Source organism: Petaurus breviceps, unplaced genomic scaffold, assembly GCF_028583685.1.
Source record: "Petaurus breviceps papuanus isolate PSGF00001 unplaced genomic scaffold, PetGlider_PUasm1.0 90919, whole genome shotgun sequence".
Lineage (NCBI taxonomy): Eukaryota > Metazoa > Chordata > Mammalia > Diprotodontia > Petauridae > Petaurus > Petaurus breviceps.
This window is the reverse complement of record NW_027187378.1, coordinates 20,833,592-20,839,653: the sequence shown is the minus strand read 5'-3', so window position 1 is coordinate 20,839,653 and position 6,062 is coordinate 20,833,592. Positions and strand designations below refer to the sequence as shown.

The 6,062-nt window shown below is 40.0% G+C and overlaps 1 pseudogene; it reads left to right on the top strand.

Moving 5' to 3' along the window:
• The first annotated feature begins 2,583 nt into the window (after positions 1-2,583).
• Positions 2,584-4,236, top strand: LOC138151954 (protein SEC13 homolog pseudogene; annotated as a pseudogene).
• The last annotated feature ends 1,826 nt before the right edge of the window (positions 4,237-6,062 follow it).

Below are 6,062 nucleotides of genomic sequence, written 5' to 3'. Positions count from 1 at the left end.
CATTGTTTTGTCTGCGTTATTAAACACTGGTTGGAAATTGTTCCAGGAAGCAAAATATTATTTTGCACATAGACTAATACAATGATCCATATTCAGGAGAAATTATATGGAATTTTTGTATATCTGAACTATGTTTGGTATCAAAGTTGAATTTCTGTGTATGAAGGAAGAGGGCTTAGAGAAGACCCACATATGACTATTGTAGAGTACATTAGTCTAAGATCTCTTTAAGATTACAATGTTCCTGTTATCTGAACCACATTCCTTACACAAGATCTAATTATCCATATTGGTAAAAAATATATATATTTTCTGTTATCCTTTAAAGCAAATTGATGCAAAAACTTTAATGTGCTTTTAAGTCATAATTTCATTATAATTTTAGATCATGTTCCACAGCATCAGAACAGTTGAGAGAAAGGCAGTTCCCCCACTCCTTGTGGGGTTCCTGGAGGTCTGGCCCAGAGTGACTTCAGTTCCTGGAGTGGCGTACCCCTAGCGCCACTGACACCATCACTGTCCAGGAGCTGGAGCCAAAGCTCTGCCCCTGCCCCCCTGGGGAGGCAAATTTGTGTAATGCACATTTATATAAAGCAAAAACTATCTATATATAGCCACAGTACTAACATTAGTATAGCAGGCATTTGTTAAGTGCCTGCTGTGTGCTAGGCACTAGGGATACAGACGCAGATGAGATAAGTCTCTGCTCTCAGAGAGTTTACATTCTATGGGGGAAACAACATACACATGTGGAAGTAGGGTTAGAAGTCCAGAGAAGCAGGGCCACCCCTGTGTGGGGTCTGCAGTCCATGACTCTGACAGTGGAAATTAAATTTAAAATGTCTTTTAAAATTCCTAAGCAGAGTGTCACTTTTAGTGAGGTCTGAGATCTCAACTCCTCCCATTCAGTCAAACTGACCATCCTTACTTTGCTTTCAAGTAACTGCCCTCATCCCTAGAAAACACAAGGAGACTTTTAATTAATTGTATATCTTTTCACGTTTAATGTCCTGGGCAATTCAATTACATATGTCATACCTTTTTTAGACATCTAGAGAAATCTAGAAAATATAGATGAAAAAAATCTTGCTAAGCAAGTTCATATCTGAGAGAGGTAATAACTCACAGACTAATGAAATCAGGAAAGAAGGTGGAGGCCGTAAAAAGAAAGCATATGACAAAATATTTGAGGGCACTGATGGTTGGGGTAAGGACGTAGGTGATGGTCCAACAAAGGAGAAGTCAGAATAATCAGAAGGGCAGTGCCACTCCAGCTGTGATTTGAACAGGGTAGAATACAATAGCAACATTATTTCCCTTGTTCTGGACACTGCATCTTTACATGAAGCATAAAATCACATTTAGCTTTTTTTGATTGCCATGTTTTTTGTCATATTAGGTTACCTGATATTAGATTTGACCCAGGTTTCTAGCCTGATCTTTTTGTATCATAACAGTCATGCAGCAGGTTAGCACTCTCTTCTAGGTTTGTGTTATGAATTTGATAAGCATTCCACTTACTACCTATAATTCAAGTCTGTTTTTTAAAAGCGATCATTAGCACAAGCCAAGTACAGATTTCTGAGGTACTCCACTCCAACCCTCCAAGGGGACATCAAACCATTAATGTCCACTCTGGATCTGATAAAACTTAAAGAGCTTTTTAATGACTAGGTTGATATTGAAGAAAAAGGTTCTCTGGTTATTTTGTTATTTTGCCAAATTTTTAGAACTTAAAGGAACGAAAAACATTAGAACATTGACAAGAATAATGTCTGTAATTGTATGATAACCAGTTGGATTTTCATTTTTGGTCCATAAATTAAACAGGCATGATATTTGCCAGTGGGGCACTGTCAAGTTCTGCAGGAAATGCATCATTTTCTTACTGTGATCAATATAATAGGCTTCTCTAAGTGCCAGAACATGAGGTTTTTTTTAAATTGAAGTCATAATTTATGAGTGCATTGTTTTTATCTTAATAGGGAAATTATCACTTGGAATCCTAAAATGCAGTTATTTTTAGTTCATTTTTCTTGTCTAGAATTTACACCTATAGGTAGTTGGTGCCAAGATGACTGAGAAGAAGGAAAGAAATCAGCTTAACTCCACCTCCCTGGACTTCTTCCACCACCACCCCCACAAGTGACTAAACGTAGACCACCACAACTGCCTCTTGGTGTAGAGGCTCTGATCTAGATTGAGGGGAAGATAGGGAGAAGGGAAGGACTACTCAGCTACCAGGATGAAGTAAAGAGCTTCACATCACAGCTTGAAAATAAAGGACTGTTGTATGGTTGCTGAATACAATTCCTCGAGGAGGAGAAACCTTGGAGGGTGAAGAAACAGGCCTCAATGTAATCCTCAGAGAAAGGGGGCCCTTGGACTCAGCTGTAAGGTAAAGGAAAGAACCTTGCCATGATCCCTAGAGGAAGAGGGACCTTAGACTCCAGGGAGGAGCAAAGACCCTAAACAAGTTTACTTAGAAGAGAGTCTGGAAAACAGATAAGGAGAGATAATTAAGAATCATTTGGACTACCTGAAAACCATGACTAAGAAAAGAGGTTAGATATCATTTCAAGAAATCATGAAAGAGGCCGCCACCGCTGCCGCAGCCGGGAGGAGCTGCCACGTCCGAACCCGGGAACCGCCGCCGCCGCCATGGTGTCAGTCATTAACACTGTGGATACCTCCCATGAGGACATGATTCATGATGCCCAGATGGACTATTATGGCACCCGCTTGGCCACCTGCTCATCAGACAGATCTGTCAAAATTTTTGATGTGCGGAATGGGGGTCAGATTCTCATTGCTGACCTGAGGGGTCATGAAGGCCCTGTGTGGCAAGTGGCCTGGGCTCATCCTATGTATGGAAATATCTTGGCCTCCTGCTCCTATGACCGGAAAGTCATAATCTGGAAAGAAGAAAATGGCACATGGGAAAAAACATATGAGTACACAGGACATGACTCTTCAGTGAACTTGGTGTGCTGGGCCCCCCACAACTATGGGCTCCTTCTTGCCTGTGGCAGCTCTGATGGGGCCATCTCCCTGCTGAGCTACAGCGGCGAGGGACAGTAGGAGGTGAAGAAAATCAACAATGCCCACACTATTGGCTGCAATGCTGTGAGCTGGGCTCCTGCTGTCGTACCTGGGAGCCTGGTAGACCAGCCATCCGGACAGAAGCCACACTACATCAAGAAGTTTGCCTCAGGTGGCTGCGACAACCTGGTCAAGCTGTGGAAGGAGGAGGAGGATGGTCAGTGGAAGGAGGATCAGAAGCTGGAAGCTCACAGTGACTGGGTCCGAGATGTTGCCTGGGCCCCCTCCATCGGCCTGCCAACAAGCACCATTGCCAGCTGCTCCCAGGATGGTCGAGTGTTCATCTGGACCTGCGACGATGCTTCTGGAAACACTTGGTCTCCCAGATTACTGCACAAGTTCAATGATGTTGTGTGGCATGTGAGCTGGTCCATCACAGCCAACATCCTGGCTATTTCGGGAGGAGACAACAAAGTTACTCTGTGGAAGGAATCAGTTGATGGACAATGGATGCGTATCAGTGATGTCAACAAAGGCCAAGGTTCGGTGTCTTCAATCACAGAGGGCCAGCAGAATGAGCAGTGACCAAGGAGGTGCCAGCAGGCCAGACACATCAAGGAATCGACCAGCCATGGAGCCAGAGGACAGCTCTCCACAGCCATGACCTCTGGAACTGCTACATCATGGGTCAGCTGACGAACAGGTTTTTCCCAAACTGGGAAAGGAAATGAGATGATTCTGAATTCAATAAGATCACGTGTTCCTACAAATAGATGCGACCACAGTATTGATCATCTGCCTTAAAATGATTTGATATGGTCTCTAAGTTAACTTGACTGATTCAGAATGCTTAGAGTTTAAGAAAAATTATTACAAATGGTCTTCAAAGTTGTTCATTTAAAAAAAATTTTTTTTATCAGCTACTTTTGTGTGTCCCTAGAATTTGGGGATTATGTTGAGGGGGTAGGGTTGTTTTCAAAATAATTGAGTAAAGTCAATAATAATTCTCTAAAAAAAAAAAAAATCATGAAAGAAAACTGTCCAGACCTATTCTAACAAAGGACAACTTGAAAATAGAATCCACAGGTCATTTGAAAAATTCAAAACTCCCCAGGAATATCATGGATAAAATGCATGACTTCCAAATCAAAGAAAAAAGCTGCATGCAATCAGGAAAAAAAAAACTAAACAAAAGAAAGAGTCAAGGTCACAAAACATTTGGTAACTACCACCATAAAGGAGCTGAGAGCTTAGAATTTGGTATTCTAGAAGGCAAAAAGATAGACTTAAAATGAAGGATAACTTTCCCAAGAAAATGGATTGTTATCCTACAAGGGGCGAAAAGGAATCTTCCATGAAATAAAGGATTTCAAAGTATTCCTGATGACAAGGCTTAAAATGAAGGATAACTTTCCCAAGAAAACTGATTGTTACCCTACGAGGAGGGGAAAAGGAATCTTCTATGAAGTAGAGAATTTAAAAGTATTCCTGATGAAAAGACAGAAGTGGAGTAAACTTTGAAATACATACAAATGAGGCAGCCAGGTGGCTCAGTGTGTAAGAGCACCGCCCCAGAGTCAGGATGACCTGGGATTGAGTCCGGGTTCTGATACTTAGCACCACACCCAGAGATAACTGGCCATGTAACCTTGAGCAAGTTACTTAACCCCGATTGCTTTTAAAATAAATAAATAAAAAGAAATACATACAAATAATGGAGTCAAGAGAAACATAAAAAAAGGAAATCTAAGCAGACAGAAAAAATTTATAAGGATAACTATTTACATTCTATTTGGGGGTGGGGAGAAATGATACAGGAAGCCCTTTAGAAACCTAATGTCAGAAATTAAGGAAGTCAAATGAGACAAAAGGTCAGACTGGGAGTGATGTTTAAAGGATAGGGTCCTAATCGAGTCATAGGCTAAAAATGAAGAGAAAATAAAATCTGTCATCTCTTAGGGAAGAAAAAAGCATCTACAATAAAATGGGTGAAGAGGCAGAGGATTGAGAGGAAAGGAAGGGAAAATTCTGTTTCAGTGATGGGAGGGTATAAAAAGCCAGAAATAGTAAAATATGTTCCTCACAAACTGTAACAAAAATACTGACCAGTTAAGGGACCAAAAATAGACTCAAGTCATAGAAACAATAGTTATGTGAAGAAAATTATGATTAAATCACATGAAATTTCTAGGATGCTGCCAAAGCAGTCCTCAAGGGGGAAATCACAAAATATTTTTTTTTGGTCTTTATTAATTTGTTTATTTTTAGTTTACAAGATTCAGTTCCACAATCCCTTGAGTTTCAGATTTTCTCCCCTTTCTCCTCCCCCCCCCCCCACCCATGGCGGCATGCAATAAAGTATAGGATCTGCAAATACTTTCACATTAGACATCAGTCAGGGTATAAAGGATTGTAACAGATGGAATGAACAATGGGAGAGAGGAGATGGTTTGCTTCAATCTACATTCAAACTCTGTTCTTTCTAATTCTTTCTTTGTAGACATCTCTCCATGAGTCTTTTGGAGTTGTCTTATAACCCTGAATTGCTGAGAAGAGTCCAGTCCATCAGAGTTGGTCATCACACATACGTTGTGTCTGTAATTGTGTACAAATTTCTCCTCCTGGTTCTTCTCTTCTCACTCAGCATCAGTTTGTATAAGTCTCTCCAGGCATATATGAAATCTGTCTGCTCCTCATTTCTTATAGCACAATAGTATTCCATTACATTCATATACCGCAACTTTAACAAAATATTTAAAGAGAACTGGATATACATATAAAAAAATTAGAAAGCCAACAAATAAACCTAAAGTAAGTACAAAGAAGATATTTTTTAAATTGGAGAAATATATAAACTAGGAGGCAAAAAAATAGAAATGATAATATTAAAAGCTGATTCTTTGAAAAGACAATTGACAAACCTTTATTCAATCTCATTAAGAAGGCAACAGAAAAACTTTCTTCCTTCACATGACTAATAGGGAAATAGGTTTTACATGATTACAATATATACATCAAAT